Source organism: Pistacia vera, unplaced genomic scaffold (assembly GCF_008641045.1).
Source record: "Pistacia vera cultivar Batoury unplaced genomic scaffold, PisVer_v2 Contig169, whole genome shotgun sequence".
NCBI lineage: Eukaryota > Viridiplantae > Streptophyta > Magnoliopsida > Sapindales > Anacardiaceae > Pistacia > Pistacia vera.
Window position 1 is genome coordinate 333206 of NW_022195779.1, and position 16260 is coordinate 349465.

Genomic DNA, 16260 nt, shown 5'->3' on the forward strand with positions numbered 1-16260 from the left:
ACCTTCATCTCCAAATTCTCTCAATTTCTTCATCAAATTTCCAAGGCAATTTGGAGGATTTTTGGTTGGATTTTGGTAGAATTTCGATCCTAAGCATTCAAAGGTATGAATTTTTGCAATAAGATGTGAGATTAATTTTTAAAGTGTTGAATTCTTATAGTTTATATGCTTAGGGTTTAAGAAGAAGAGGAAGCCTACCAAAGAGAGAGGTTCTAGTGTGGAACTACCTAAGTTCAAGGTAAGTAAATCCAACCCTAGCCCTTGATTTGAGCAATAATGTGTGTAGAAAAAGTTTTATATATATTTTATATGCTTGAGTGTTGAGATTTGTTGATGGAATTGATGATGATTCATGGTTAGAATTCCACCATGAGGAGTGATAATTGTGTGTATTGATGGAAGTTAGAATGAGTTAAGAAAGAATTTGAGTAGAGTTATGGCATATATTTTCCTGGCCAGGTTTGAAGTTGTTTTTAGGGAGCTTTGCTCCAAAATTTTTGGTGGTTAGAGATTATTGTGGAAGTGTAATCACCATAGTGCTTTATTTGTGCATATAAAGTGTTTGATGAAATTTCACAGAGAAGTGCATGTATGAGTATGTTGATTTATCTTTTTGATATGAGTTTGTAGATGGTAGAGAAAGTAGAGAAGGACATGTTTACATGTCATATTGCATTCTTGCATTTAATCATTTGAATTGAGAAAGAACAATAAGAAAAGTCCATCTACATGCTTACATGCATATAAGAATATTAAAGAACAAAGAAAGAAAAGAAAATTATTAAAGAAATTGAATACTAATTTCTAAAAGAAAGATAAGAGAAAAAAAAGTTGTTGCGATGGGGAACCTGTGAGTGACAAGAAGAAAAATATTCCTATGTGCACGCCACCTTTAGTGAGCGGCCTAAGAAGAAGAAGAATTTGTACAGTTCGTAAGAAGTGTATGTAGATGAGGATTGTACTCACTCACATGGCTAGGGTTCCGAATCCATGCCTCAACCGAGTCTGATCGGCAAAGAATAAGAAAGAAAGAAAAGAAAAGAATAGAAAAAGAAGAATAAGAAAGAAAGAAAGAAACGAATAGAAAGAAAGAAAGAAAGAAAGAAAAGAATAAGAAAGAAAGAAAAGAACATAAAGAGAAGAGAGAATAGAAAGAAAAGGAAGAACAAAAAGAAAGAAAGAAAGAAACATAGAAAAAAAAAGAGAAAACAGAATAAGAAAGTAGAAAAACAGAAAAGAAAATGCACATCCTATGCATTTGTGCATTTGCATCATACCTAAGCATGATACTATGCCTACTATCATGAGTAGTGAGAAATTAGAAATAGAGAAAGAACAAAGAAATTATAAACAGAGAAAGAACTGAGAAGAATAGAGAAGTATGATGTAAGGAAAAAAAAAAAATTCAGGATATGAGCAACGGAGATAGAAGGATAGCATAGTGGATTTACTTACTGAGCAACTAGTGCTCACTCTGTTGTTTTCAATGTTTTTTGCAGGAAATAGGTGAGAAGCAGTGTAACGCCCCACATGAGGTACGTAGTTATTGCTGCTTCTTTCGCTCTTATTTGAGTTGGTTTTGGTATTATTTTTTGATTGAGTGTTGTGTTGAATGCTTGCCCTGAAATTGGTTGAAAATAGAAGAAGTTTAGTGTGCCAAGCTTCGCCGGGGCGAAGGAGAATCTTCGCCGCGGCGAAGATGGGTTGAAACCACGGGGAAACTCTCTGGACAGTTTCGCCGCGATCACGTTAGATTGTGAGAGTTTGCATGGCTGTTAATGGAGGATTTTTTCTACTTTTTCTTTGAACATTTGTATGAATATTATATATTGTTCAATTACTTATGTCAAACCACTGTACTTGTTTCCATTCTTAAATTCAGATATTCTATGTATTATTTAATGCATTTTTACTATGATTACATGAATAAAGAATTCTTTTTATAAATTTATTTCTACTTATATTATATTGGTGTGATTATAATAACCTTATTATGTCAATGAAATTTACATTTGTAAGTCTTAGACATATAAATAATGTGACATGGTAAGAACTTTACATTGTTTTAACATAAAATAATCCTAATGTACAAACTTTTTATAAACTCTTTCGTATGAAGGTGAAATTATATCAAATCAACTCAATAATATATAGATGAACCATTTATGCCACATCGGCATATATATAAGTTTGTATAGATAGTTCATACATATAATCCACTCTTAATATAATTTATAATATTTTTAAATCATTAGATCAAGATAATGGGATGGGTTTTATCCGGTTAAATTTTTGACATTAAATTCAGTTGGCATAGTGGAAAATTAAATTGTTTACTTGGTTCATCTAAAATTATTTTTAGAGATAAAGAAAAAGTCTATATACTATTCGGAAGCGTTGGATACAGGATTGACTAGATTTAGTTTTTGGGATCAAGATTGAATTTTATCTATAATACATAAAACCTCTTTATAGTATATTCTATAGAAATACCTTATGTAGTTATAAAAAATTCTTTATCACAATTTAGGTAAGTATAATAAGAATAAATTCCCATTATAATAAGTTATAATTTCCTAAGTCCCGTCTTAAAAAACTTGCTCTATATAGTAATAATTATCTGATATTACAAAAAATATTTACTACTTTTTTGAAACTATATCTATCTCTTTATCATAATATAATCTTGGTTTGACTGCTTCATTAATTACTACTAATGTAATGCATACTTTACTCCACTTGCACAAGGAAAACTAAATCAAAATAATTGTTTTTGTATTTACACTTCTATTAAGTTACAACCTCCATAGTAATAAATTTGGTTCCACCATTATACTACAGAGGAGTTGTTTTGGAATTGGACTATGATTTAATATAAGTTGTCATTTTTTTGTAAAGTAAATAAATTTGTTTACAACTGAATTTTATAGTTAATATTTATCAAATAACAGTATTTAGCTTTTATTGTACACAATGATGCTTTAAATAAATGAAAACATATATATTTTTTCATTAAACTAAAGAATAATTGATTCTAAGTCAAATATAGTTCCCGTAGTTAATTTTGGAGCATTGTTATTGCAATCCCAAGTAAACCCTGTGTATCTATCAGGATTAGTTTTTGGATTTGGGACCACTAGTAGTCCTTAGAAATCTACCAAACATGGACCAATGACATGAAATGCTACAATAATTTCCTTTTTGATTTTTATCAAAGGGGAAAAAACAAGTAACATATACTTTTGGTGACTGAGGGCAGATAAGATAGAGTACTTTGAGGACTTAATACCAATTGGGAGAATTAATATCTAACACAACATGAGTTTTGCTGTGAGTTTGCTTTGAACCATTATTATTCACAAGGCTTACCCTGTTGATACTTAAATCAGCTTTGTAGGAATCTGAATTCAAAACTTTCCTGCTTACATTGTTATGATCTCCCGAATCACAATCTCAAAAGCCGTTTCAACGTTAGTAGAATCGGTGCAGATGTCTCAATAAAGAACAATCACTCTGCTTCCGCAAGACTCTTACCTTCTTCCACATCCATTCCCTGATGCCCTCCGATCACATTTGTTTCCAGCCAACATCCTTGCCACCGTTGTATCCGAATGAGCTGCATTATCATCACAATGTTTAGAATGCCAAATAATTCAGGTGGGACACCGATACACTTTGGTAAAAGCTATGCAAGAATGTGAACTGGTTGTCGACAAGTATACCAAGACAAATCAATGGATGGCAAAGAACCAGATTCTCATCGATCAATCGTTGATTACCAAATATTCAGCATAACCACATACGTTGTGCATTGCTATGAAGGTTTAATAACAGAGAACCTAGCTAATTTGTTATTAATTTTCACTTCAATATCTCTATTTAACTATAAACCTGCCTATATAATATTCTTGGGAATTATCAGTACTTGGTTTAACATTTTCATGTTTATATTGCCATCAGCCATAAACTCAGTGTCAGGGACAGGTTCGCATAACCTAATGCTCCAATGTCATCAGGAATTACATATCACAGAATCTTAACCTTCAACTACGCGAAACCTAACTTTTTGGATGTTAAATAATCTAGATCATAGATGCCTTTTCAATACCTATTCATTGTGAACGCAATGGAAATTGTCGAGATTCCAGCCTTTCAATGACATTTGTTCCGCATATAGGGATTACTTGTTCAACCCTTACAATAGTTAACATCTATTAGAATCAGGGGTCTATCCTAGTGTTTAAATTGCAGGACCCCAGCCCCGGGGTAAATGCAATATCTATATACTACTCCACTACCCACCTGTCTTCCTCAAAAGAGCATATAATTCTTACAAACAAAATTTAAACTTGAGGCCACAGTCAAAAGCAATAAATAAATTCTATAACAATCCACGGAAGACAACCTAGTGCAGTTTCGCAATTTGATGTCCTATAATTCACAGAATTAAGAATCACTTACTGGAGTTCAAAGCCACTGGAAACACTCTGAAAGGTAGAGCGCCGACTGATATCGTAAACAAGAGAGCACCAAAAGCCCTCTGTAATAAGCAGAAGTAACGGCACGAAAGCGTTCTTTCCGGCCGTATCCCAAAGCTGAGCCTTGACTTCTTTGCCATCAATTTCCAAGCACTGCGTCTGAAACTCCACGCCAATGGTGGTTTTTGAATTTTGATTGAACTCATTGCGTGCGTATCTGGAGAGTAAATTGGATTTGCCAACAGCAGAGTCTCCGATTATTACAATCTTGAAAAGGTACTCTTCTCCTCCTTCCTTGTCTGTCCTTTCAAATGAAAATGGAAGCAAGCATAACAATGGAGATCGAGGTGCTGGCCAAGTTGATGTTCCCAATATTCCCAAGATCCTTTGCAAGGAATTGGCGTCCAATGACCAGCGCAAAGACAAAGAGGATGAAGAGGCTTTGCAAGGCTTGATCATGGAAGTGCAATACAAAGAGCTGTACTAAAGACTCTAAGACTAAATTGAAGATTTCAAAGTTCACCAAGAATGATCTATTATCTTTTTACGCAAGGGGTAGATTCGGAAGATCAAGTTGGATACGAGGATAATTATTAGGCTTAATTTTTTCTTTTTTTAATCTTGGGTCTTTTTTTCGGTTCACTTTTGCCTCAACTAAGTTTAAAGTTCTGATTTTTGAGATTGTCACCATCTAACTGGTTGCTTCTTGAGATTTGTGAATTCTTGATTCTGTTTAAGACATAAAGGGGTTGGCTTGACTTTGAGTGGTAAAAGGCAAGAGAGATCATCATCAAGAAAAGCCAAAATAGTGTGAAACACGAGTGATAACAATCTGATTTGAGTGCAAACACGTGAGGAGTGTGTGAGGAACAACACCTTTTATTAATTTAATTTTACAGGTTGAAACCATGAGTAAGGAAGAGGAGAACCACAAGAGGTCGATTGAATTCTTCACAAGGCTGTTATGACCAATTTAAATTGCTGAATGCGAGATTGAATGATTGGAGTCCTTTCTGCTTCTAAACACTAGAAGACATGAGTTCGATGAAGAAGACGAAGCTGATTCCGAAGTGAAGAAAACAAGTTATAAACGGCCAGAAGGTTACTCCAAAGGAGATAACATATAGACAGTATAAAATGGCATTCCGACTTTTCAAGGAAAGAATGATCTTGAGCTATCTTGGAGTGGGAAAGAAAGGTTGAGCACGTATTTGATTGTCATAATTACTCCGAGGAGAAGAAGTAAAGCTAGCAGTCGTGGAGTTTACAGATTACGCAGGTAATTGTGGATCAATTGGTGACAGTAGGCGCAGGAACGGTAGAGGCCAATTCGGTCATGGGAAGAGATGAAGTTGGTGATGTGCAAGAGATTTATACCGAGCCTTACTATAGAGATTTGTATGGAAGTTGCAAGGGCTAGTTCAAGGTTCCATGAGTGTAGAGGATTATTATAAGGAGAACGATCGCCATGATTAGAGCAAACATAGAAGAAGACAGAGAAGCAAAATGGCTAGTATTCATTGCTGGATTGAACAGGAGATTGCTGATGTGTTGAGTTGCAACATTACGTAGAGACGGAGGAGCTACTATACAAAGCCGTTAAAGTGGAAAACAATCAAGTCCAGAGGTTCAGATTTGGTTCGTCCTCTAGCTCTCTATGGAGATCAAAGTGGGGACAACACAAGTTGCCTTTTAGAACAAAAGAAGAAGCAAAGTCGCAGAATTCGGTTGCTGTTCCTAAAGGTTAACCTGAAACAAAAATCTTACTAAGTCACGTGATATTAAGTGTTTTTGGTGTCAAGGATTTGGACATTTGCTTCCGAATGCCCAAACAAAAAGGCTATGGTTGTACGGGCAAATGGAGATCGAAAGTGCTAGCTCAAGTGACGATGAGATGCCACCACTGAGGATTGTTTTGATGTTGAAGTGGAAGAACCTGTGCATGGTTTGTTACTGGTTACAAGGAGACCTAAGTATACAGCCAAGGATGAAGATGAGGAGCAATGTGAGCATATTTTTCCACACAAATGCCACGTGAAGGGTATCTGGTTTGATTATGATAGTGGGAGTTGTACTAATATTGCTAGTACTGTTGGTAGAAAAGTTGATTGAAGTGGAAAGAGCATCCAAACCGTACACTACAATGGCTGAATGGACTGTGGAGAAGTGAAGGTAACCAACCAGTTCGGGTTCCTTTTCAATTGGCAAGTATGGATAAGGTTCTTTGTGTATGTGCACCGATGTATGCTGGTCATATATTACTTGGCCGACCGGGCAGTTTGATAGGAGGGTGTCACATGATGGGTACAAAAATCGTTATTCTTTTGTAATGAACAACCGAAAAGTTTACTAGCCCCTCTCAAACCTTTGCAAGCTTATGAGGACTAGATTAGAGAGAGAGTGCAAATAAGAGAGAACAAGTTGTCAAGGAAATAGAAGAGAGCAAGTGAGGTCGAAAGGAAAAATGGAGAGAAAAATGAGCAAAAGGAGAGAAAAGTGAGCAGAAGGAGAGAAACATAAAGAATGAGTGTACTTGCTAAAAAACGGGAGGTTAAGAGTGTAATGATGGCGAGGCAAGAAGCACTTGTACTTAGTACAAGGATGTTTTATTTTTACTAATGACCTAACTCATCTTTGCCTAGTGTTGTTGTGTCTTTATTACAGGATTTGAGGACCTATTTCCTGAGGAGATTTCCCATGGATTACCTCCTTTAAGAGGAATTGACTCAAATAGACTTCATACTGTGTTCCGCCATACCAAATCGACCTGGTTATAGAGCTAAGCCCGAGAAAACGAAGGAGATACAAAGGCAAGTGGATGAGTTTTGCAAAAGGGATTTGTAGAGGAGTCCAGCCCTGTTCGGTTCTTGTCCTTTTAGTCCCAAGAAGAAAACATGGCGCATGTGTGTGGATTGCAGGGCTATACAAGATAACGGTAAAGTATAGACATCGGATCCCCAGATTAGATGATATGCTTGATGAATGCATGGCTCTCAATTGTTTTCTAAATTGATTTAAAGAATGGCTTATATCAGATTCGCATGAAAGAGGGAGATGAATGGAAAACTGCATTTAAACTAAATATGGATTGTATGAGTGGTTAGTAATGCCTTTCGGTTTAACTAATGCACCTAGTACATTCATGAGGTTAATGAACCATGTCTTGCGTTCTTCATGGGAAAATTGTGGTAGTTTACTTTGATGATATTTTAGTCTATAGAAAAAATTGGATGAAATGTGAACACTTGCATGCTGTGGTTAGGGTGTTGAGAGAGCACCAATTGTATGCTAATCTTAAGAAGTGCACGTTTCATGGAATCTGTTGTGTTTCTTGGATTGTTGTTAGTTCGCAGGGTATAGTGGTTGATGAAGAAAAGGTAAGGGCAATAAGGGACTGGCCTACACCTAAGAATGCGAACGAGGTGAGAAGTTTCCATGGTTTAGCAAGTTTTTATCGAAGGTTTGTTAAAGATTTTAGTTCTATTGCTGCACCTTTGAATGAACTTGTAAAAAGAATGTTGTTTTTTAAGTGGGATGATGTGCATGACCAGGCTTTCAAAATGAAAGATGCTAACTAATGCACCTTTTTTGTGTTTGCCTAACTTTGATAAAGCTTTTGAGATAGAATGTGATGCATCCGGATTGGAATGGAGCTGTTTTGATGCAAATTCCAAACCAATTGCTTATTTTAGTGAAAAGCTAAGTGGGGCGTGTTGTTATCCTACTTACGACAATGAGCTTTATGCGTTGTGAGAACTCTTCAACATGGCAGCATTAATTGTGGTCGAGGGAATTCATCATTCTTCCGATCAGAGAGCTTGATGTTCTGAAGACCCAAGGTAAGCTTAATAAACGACATGCTAAGTGGTTGAGTTTAGAATGTCTCCTTAGTAATCAATACAAGCATGGGAAGGAAACGTTGTGGCTATGCATTGTTAGGAGTACATTACTTACTTCATTGCAACTAAATTACTTTTTTTGAATTGCTTAAGAGTTTGTATACGAATGATTATGATTTCAGCCAAGTATGAAGTGCATGTGATAATGTGGCTTGGTGATTTTTGTAGGCATGAAGGATTTCATTCAAGAAAGATAATTATGTGTGCCTATTTGTTCTATTCGTGAGTGTTTGTTAGGGAAAGTCATAGGGGAGTTTTAATGGGTCCTTTGGTTCTAAAGACTTAGATATATTACGGGAGCATTTTTATTGGCCTCTATGAGCTGATGTGCAAGGTGTCGCATGTTGGATAAGTGCATTACTGTAGGCAAGCAAATCTAAAGTTAGACCGCATGGCTTGTAACCCTTTACCGTACCTAATCAACCTTGATAGATATATCTATGGATTTTGTTTTAGGATTACAAGGACTCAAAGTGGTAAGGATCATATTTGTTGTTGTTGATAGGTTTAGTAAAATGGCTCATTTTATTGCATGTTCTAAAACAAAGACCAACCATATTGCTGATTTGTTCTTTAAGAAGGGGTTCTTTGCATGGGTTGCCTAAGACATTGTTAGTGATAGAGATGTTAAGTTCCTATCTTTTTGGCGCACTTTATGGAATAAATTAGGACCCAACTATTATTCTCTACTTTGTTCACATCCTCAAACGATGGTCAAACGAAAGTAGTTATAAGACACTCACAACTTTGTTGCATGCTATCGTTCAAAACTTAAGGTAGTGGAGAAATGTTTGCCACATATGAGTTTGCATAAATAGGACTGTTCATTACTCTTCATTTTCTGCTTTGAATTGTTTATGGCTTTAATCCTTTAACATTGTGGATATTTTACCTTGCCTACTATGAGCATGCTAACTGATGGTAAGAAAGGCAGATTTTGTGAAGGATTTACATGCAAAGTTTGGGCCAACATTGAAAGGAAGAATGGACAATATGCTAAGACAACCAATAAGGGGGCGTTAAAGTTGTCTTCCAACCTGAGATTGGGTTTGGGTGCACATGCATAAGGAGAGGTTTCCCACACAAAGGAAATCAAAATTGTAGCCTGAGGAGATGGACCTTTTCAAGTCTTGGAGCGGATCAATGATAATGCCTACAAGCTAGATTTGCCAAGCGACTATGGTAAGTTATTGCAACTTTTAATGTTGCTGATTTATCTTTGTTTGAGTAGGTGATTCAGGACGAATCCTTCGAGAAGGAGGGAATAATGGAGATCGAGGTGCTAACCAAGTTGATATTCCCAAATATCTCAAGATCCTTTGCAGGAATTGGCGTCCATGACTAGGCAAAGACAAAGAGGATGAAGGAGGCTTTGCAAGGCTTGATCATGGAAGTGCAATACAAAGAGGCTATACTAGAGACTCTAAACTAAATTCGAAGATTTCAAAGCTTCACCAAGGATGATCTATTATCTTTTTACGCAGGGGGTAAATTCGGAAGATCAAGTTGATGCGAGGATTATAGGACTTAATTTTCGTTTTTTTAATCTTGGGCTTTTTTTTTTATGTTTTAATTATCATTAGATTCTTTAGTCTTTTATTTATTAAGGTTTATTTAGTCCCAATTCGCTTGTACTAAGCCACCCGTTTTTCAATTAGCTAGGTTTTTTTTTAGGTTTGCTGCATATAAAAAGGGGCAGCCATGTTATTTTTGGGGGACATATTATTATCAATTGAAGTTTATTTCAGAAAGCTATTTGCTTCCTTCTTGTGTTCTTGAATGAATGCTTGAATCTCGACTTATCAAGGGAGTGATCAACCTTTGTGGCATCTCAAAATTAGGGTTTTAAGGACTTAGTTTCCTTAGGGTTCTAATTCGATCATCCTCACACGTTCCTAGCAAACACCTTGTTCTATTCCATTGAGTTTTGTGGTTTCTAGGGTAATTCGCCTAGAGGGTCCACATCAATCATTAACAACATTGTAGGACGTCTTCAAATCCAGAGAAACTAGAAACTATGTCCTCAATCCACGCCTACTGTCTAGCGCGTAGCTCCAAACTTTTTATTATTATTAATATAAGTTATTTGAGTTTAATATAATTAATAAATGATGTTAGAGTTTAATAATGAATAATGTTAATCTAGAACATATTCATTGTTGGTTAGTTCACAAAATTATAAACAATAATTTTTTTAAAAAAAAAATTATTAGATTATAGAAAGAAAATAGGTACCTATTTAGGATTTTATAGAAGTGTAAGCAAAAAGTTGAAAGGCGCGTGCTTGGAAGTTTGAAATTGGTAGAAACATAATGACGCTGACATTACGAAAACACCCTATAACATGCAGAGGTATATACAACATATCACTATTCATGTCGCGCAGTAGTGCTTACTTTGTTATGACCTACACGATTTCCTTTATTATTTATTTATTTAAATGTTTGTTTATTGTTTCAATTAACTTACATTATTAATCATTCTTCTATATTCCTCAAGTAACACCCTAAATCTACCAAATACAGATCATAAAAAACAAAAGACACCAATTTACTGTAGTTCACTCTGTTCAAGATTGAACAAACTACGTCCACGTTGAGCTCTAAAACACTGAGGCCCCCTACATTAGAGTTATCAATGTTTTACGAGTATCAATCTTCATCAAGAATTGCTTACTCACTAGCTAACTAATCACTCAACCTTCATATAATCTTGATCCTAGAGAAAGACTACCCACCGCTCTAATCCTTGAAGGAATCATACCCTCAATAAACAATCCGCGATTGTACAAAGATTACACAGTTTGAGTACTACCAAGAAACCTAGCAGAGTGAAAGATTAAAGACGAAGAGAGAGAAGAAATATTGCAATATTGAACATGAACTTTTGGGCACTTTTATAGTGTTGACTTCAACGTGATTTGCAGCCGTTAGATGCCCTCTGAATTGATGATCAGGATTTAAAGAGATGAGTCCAAACGGCAGTGCTTTTTTTTCCTTTAGACGGCGTCGTTGTGGGCTTCAACAATTACAATCTCTACTTTGAAGCCTATATTTCCCTTCAACAGCTTCTCACTAGTACAACAGCTCTCTAGTGTGCTTCTCAGCTCTAATACATCACTTATGTGTAGCAAGTCCAAGCAATGCTTGAACTTTGCGGCAGTCACCACTTTGGTCCTCATATTTGCTAGATTTTCTTCACTTGGTATCTTCATCAGGTTGAGTTGGCCATTTGAGATGAGATCTCTCACGAAGTGAAACCTTACATCCCGTGCTTGGTTCTCTCATGGTATACGGGTATTTGCTCAAACGGATGACACTTTGATTGTCTGAGTATACAGTCATAAGTCCATCTAGTAGGTTGGCTTCTTTCAAGATTCCTTGAAGCTATATAGCTTCCTTGAATACGTCAATCATGGCCACTTATCAACCTCTGTTGTGGACAGTGCAACTAAGGGTTGTAATTGTGACTTCCAGCTTACACAGTTACCTCCCAAGAGTGAAACAATAGGCTGTGTAGACTTTCTCGTGTCTCTTAACTGCAAAGTCAGAATCTACATACCCAACTAGATCAAGTGAGGTGTTTCTTTTACAAAGTCTAAACCAACATGTATAGTGCTACTAATGTACCTCAACATCCATTTTAAAGCAATCCAATGTTTGATTCCAGGATTGGACATAAATCTACTAACAGTGATATGGGAAATGACAAATCAAGCCTAGTGCTAATCATGGCATACATCATTGATCCTATGGTATTAGAGTAAGGATGTTTTCCATTTTTCACTTATTTTCAGTTTTGGGACACTGCAGCTTGCTAAGAATAAAGTGACTTGCTAAGGGCATGGTAACTAATTTAGAACCAGCCATCCCAATCTAAAGGACAATTTCTTTAAATAAGGCATTAGTGAAGTTTCAACTTATTAAGCCTTTATTTCTATCAATCACCATCCCTAATATTTTCTTTGCACAGCCTAAATCCTTCATGTCAAATTCAGTATTCAGTTTTCTTTTAAGTCTCATATGAGCCTTAGATTTACTTATTAATACATATCATCCATATAACAACAAGTATATAGCATGTTATTAATGCAAGCAAATAGAAACAATTGTCATATTGCTCCTAGTGAAACCAACTCCTACTATGAATGGGTCAAAACGTTTACCATAGCCTAGAGGACTGTTTAGTCCATAAAGAGACTTATGAAATAAGCACACATGTTCAGGTAAACTTTTATCCTTAAACCAGTAAGTTGACTCATAAAATCCATTCTTCTAACTCACCATGCAAAAAGGCAGCCTTAACATCTAATTGCTCTAATTCTAAGCCATGGTGAGCTACAATTGACACATATCTAATGGTTTTGAATTTAACTATAGGCAAGAAGATTTCATTAAAATCAATACCTGCCCTTTGTGTGAAGCCCTTGCCACGAGCTTGGCTTGTATCATGGAGGATCTGATATCTGTGCCTTCCTTTAGCTTAAAGAGTCATTTGCACTTCACCAGCTTCTGGTCTTTGGCTTTGGACTAAGGACTAGGTTCTTGTTTTGCTTGAGGACTCCATTTTTTCCTTTAGGCAGCAAGCCACTTCTTGCTGTCCTGGAGTTTATTGCCTCTTCATAGGATTAGGCTCAGACCTCTGAATGTCTACACTAGCAACTAATGCTGTGTAGATCAAGTCTGCATAGCTGAATCTGGCTGGAGGTCTAATCTGCCTCCTAACTCTATCCCTTACTAGCTAGTACTGGTCCAAGTCTCCATGTTGGGCCTCCTCCGTGTTGTACGCATTTCTTCATTATTTTGGTCATGGTCGGATGCAATAGTTCATCTACTGGTTCTATGTTCTCGGTTGGGACAGTCACTTAGTGTGGCTTGCTGGCTCCACCTCAATCTGAGTGGTCTCAACTGGATCAGAATTCAGGGAATTATTCTAGAGGTACATGCATTGTGTTAGTAATCCTGCAAGGGAACTCTTCTCATTAAAAATCGCATTTCTACTATATAATTCTAACCCTTTGAACATCTTTTTCCCAAAGTCTATACCCTTTTGTCCCTCTTGGTATCCTAGAAATCCACTTAAGGGATCTAGGTTCCAGTTTTCTACCACTAGTGTGAGCATATGCAACACACCCAAGACCCGCAAGTGGCTCAGAGTTGGTCTTCTTCAGACCACTTGCTTCGGGCAGTCAAATTCTATTGAGCTAGATGGGCTCCTATTGACCAGTAGGTTGCTGCTATTAGGGCTTCCCCCAAAATGTTTTAGGAGGCCATCAGTGAATAAAAGACATCTTTCATTCTTTAGAAGTGTCCTATTCATCCCTTAGCAACTCCATTTTGATGAGGGGTTTCCCTAATCTCTAGCCTCAAAATCCCTAACTACTACAGTAAGAGTCAAATTCAGAGTTACAAAACTCCAACCATTATTGTCCTAAGGCCTTAACCCTCTTATATACTTGGTTTTCACCAAGGTTTTCAACCAAGGTTTTCCAATCTTTAAACTTGGTATGGCCTCACCCTTAGTTTAGGAGGTACACCCATACCTTTCTACTATGTCATCCACAATGGATGTGACTAACTATTCCCACCATGTGATTTGACTCTCTTGGGTCCCCATAGGTCAGCATACATAATCATGCAATTTGCAGCCAAGAGTTCCTTTTGGGAAACTTATGTGCTTTTGCCCAGGACATGGTTTCACAAAAGGTTAGGTCAGAAATAGACTCATTTCGAAAATACCCTTGCTGTTAAGTACAACCATACCTTTTTGGCCCATATGATCCATTCTAAGTTCATTTCTCTACAGCAGACATGTTAGTAGATAAAAGAGCATAATTAAAAACATAAGAGTATGTTGCCCACACATGTACAGACCTATTTTTAATCCTTTTAAGCAGTAATTTACCATTCTTTTGTGCATTGTAACTACAGCCAGCTTCATCAAGAGTTCCAAGAGAAATCAAGTTCTTTTAAGTTCTAGTATATACTTACTTTAGTTGCAATATTACCTGCCATTATCAAGTCTTATAGTGATATTACCTATGCCTGAACCCTACATGAGTGTTATGCCCTGAATACATTTGTGTTCATCAATTTAAGATTTGAAACCAATCTGTGTTAGGGCTCATGTGGAAAGAACATCTGAATCTAACACCATTCCTTGAAACTAGCAGGGTTAGAGACGTGAGGGCTTCAGAATTTCAATATTCTACTAATGCAAGCTAGGTAACTCTTAGTGTTAGCCTGTTTCTGTTTCTTTATCCACTCATAGCAGTTCTTTTTAGGTGACCAGTTGTTTTCAATGGAAGCACTTCCTAGTTCTCCTTAGGTCTACCATTTCTCTTTCCCTTCTTTTTGTTCTTTAAGCCTAGGTTGTATTGAGAACCTTTTCCACCCTCCTTACTAAACTGACCTGAATCTATCCTACCCTTACAAAACAAATTGCTCCTTACGTTTTGGATCTTTAGTTCAAGATCCCTAGATTTCAATCCAACCACTATCAAGTCAACACAGGGCTATCCCACTGTACTGTAAGACTTCTAACTACAAGGTAATGCTTAGGTAATGAATTTAACAAAATCATGGCTAAGTTAGAATCTTTTAGTTCTGGTCAGTCTCTTTCAGTATTAGTGTCATCTTTAAAAACTCATCTAAGTTTATCTAGTGACTTAGTGAGGTCTATTTTAGAAAACAATGCACCTTTTAAAAAGCAAGATTAGGAGTAGATTGCATGGCATATAAGGTTTCAAGTTTACCTCAGAGTGCGATTGGAGTTTCCAAGTGTCCACCTTTCGCAGCACATTGTTTGACATATTCATGATGATGAGGTTGTAAGCTTCCTCATCTACTTCTGATTTCTTCTTTAGCTTTTCCTTGTACCATTTGTAGCATCTTTCTCCAATGCAATGCCCACTTTGTTGTGTGATAGGAGGGCCTTTATCTTCTTTTTCTAGCTGTTGAATCTATCTTCCATCATACTGGGAGATCTCCATATGCGTCTTACTCATGGTGTTGAGTTTGTAGCAAACTCAAGAAATCAAGATGATTTCTGACTTGAACTTTAGAGATCAAAATGATATATGATTTTCAAGATTAGTTATAATCTCAATGATTTAGAGACCCTTAGGACTCTAGAAACTGTCAAAACAAAAAACCCCCAATTTTGACAAACCCTAGAAATCATGAAATCACTAAATCATAACGATCTTTGCAATAAATTCCAGCTCTGATACCACGTTATACTTGAGTCTAAACACACACCTAAATCTACCAATCACCAGATCAATCAAGAACACAAAGACCCAAGCCATCAAGAGTAGAGAGCTTAAGTGGATTCTACTTGAGTATAAGGTAAGTAAATCCACCTAAGTTGTGATTTGCATGATTGAATGATGTATAGAGTGATTAATGCTTGAGTTTTTATGTTTGAAATGAGTTGATGGATTTATGAATGAGTTCAATGTTGATTTATTGAGAGATTTCCACCATGAGAAGGGTGGATTGTGTTGATAAAATTTGGTAGAAGTATGGATAGAATTTGAAGAATTTGAGAGGAATATTTGAAGTGTGTTTTCTTTGCAGGATGTGTGATGATTTGAAGGAGTTGAACTCTAATTTTGGATGGTTAAGAAAGAAGTAGAACTATAGTTAAGGTAGAGTTTAGGTATGCACACATATTGTTTGATGAAATGCCTAAGAGAAGCATGAGTAGAAGTAGAGAACCTTATTTTATGCAACATAACATATTTGCATTTCATGAGTGCATATAAGAAAGATTCTAGGCATGATCCATCCATATGCATATGTTTATATGTGTAATCATCAAAGAAAGAAATATGAGCAATGAGAAAGAAACATTCTAAGAATAAAGATAAAGAAAAGAAC

At 36.3% G+C, this 16260-nt stretch overlaps 1 pseudogene; it reads right to left on the reverse strand.

The window, feature by feature from the left end:
- Window positions 1-3301: 3301 nt before the first annotated feature.
- LOC116125589 lies at window positions 3302-12018 on the reverse strand (annotated as a pseudogene).
- Window positions 12019-16260: the final 4242 nt, after the last annotated feature.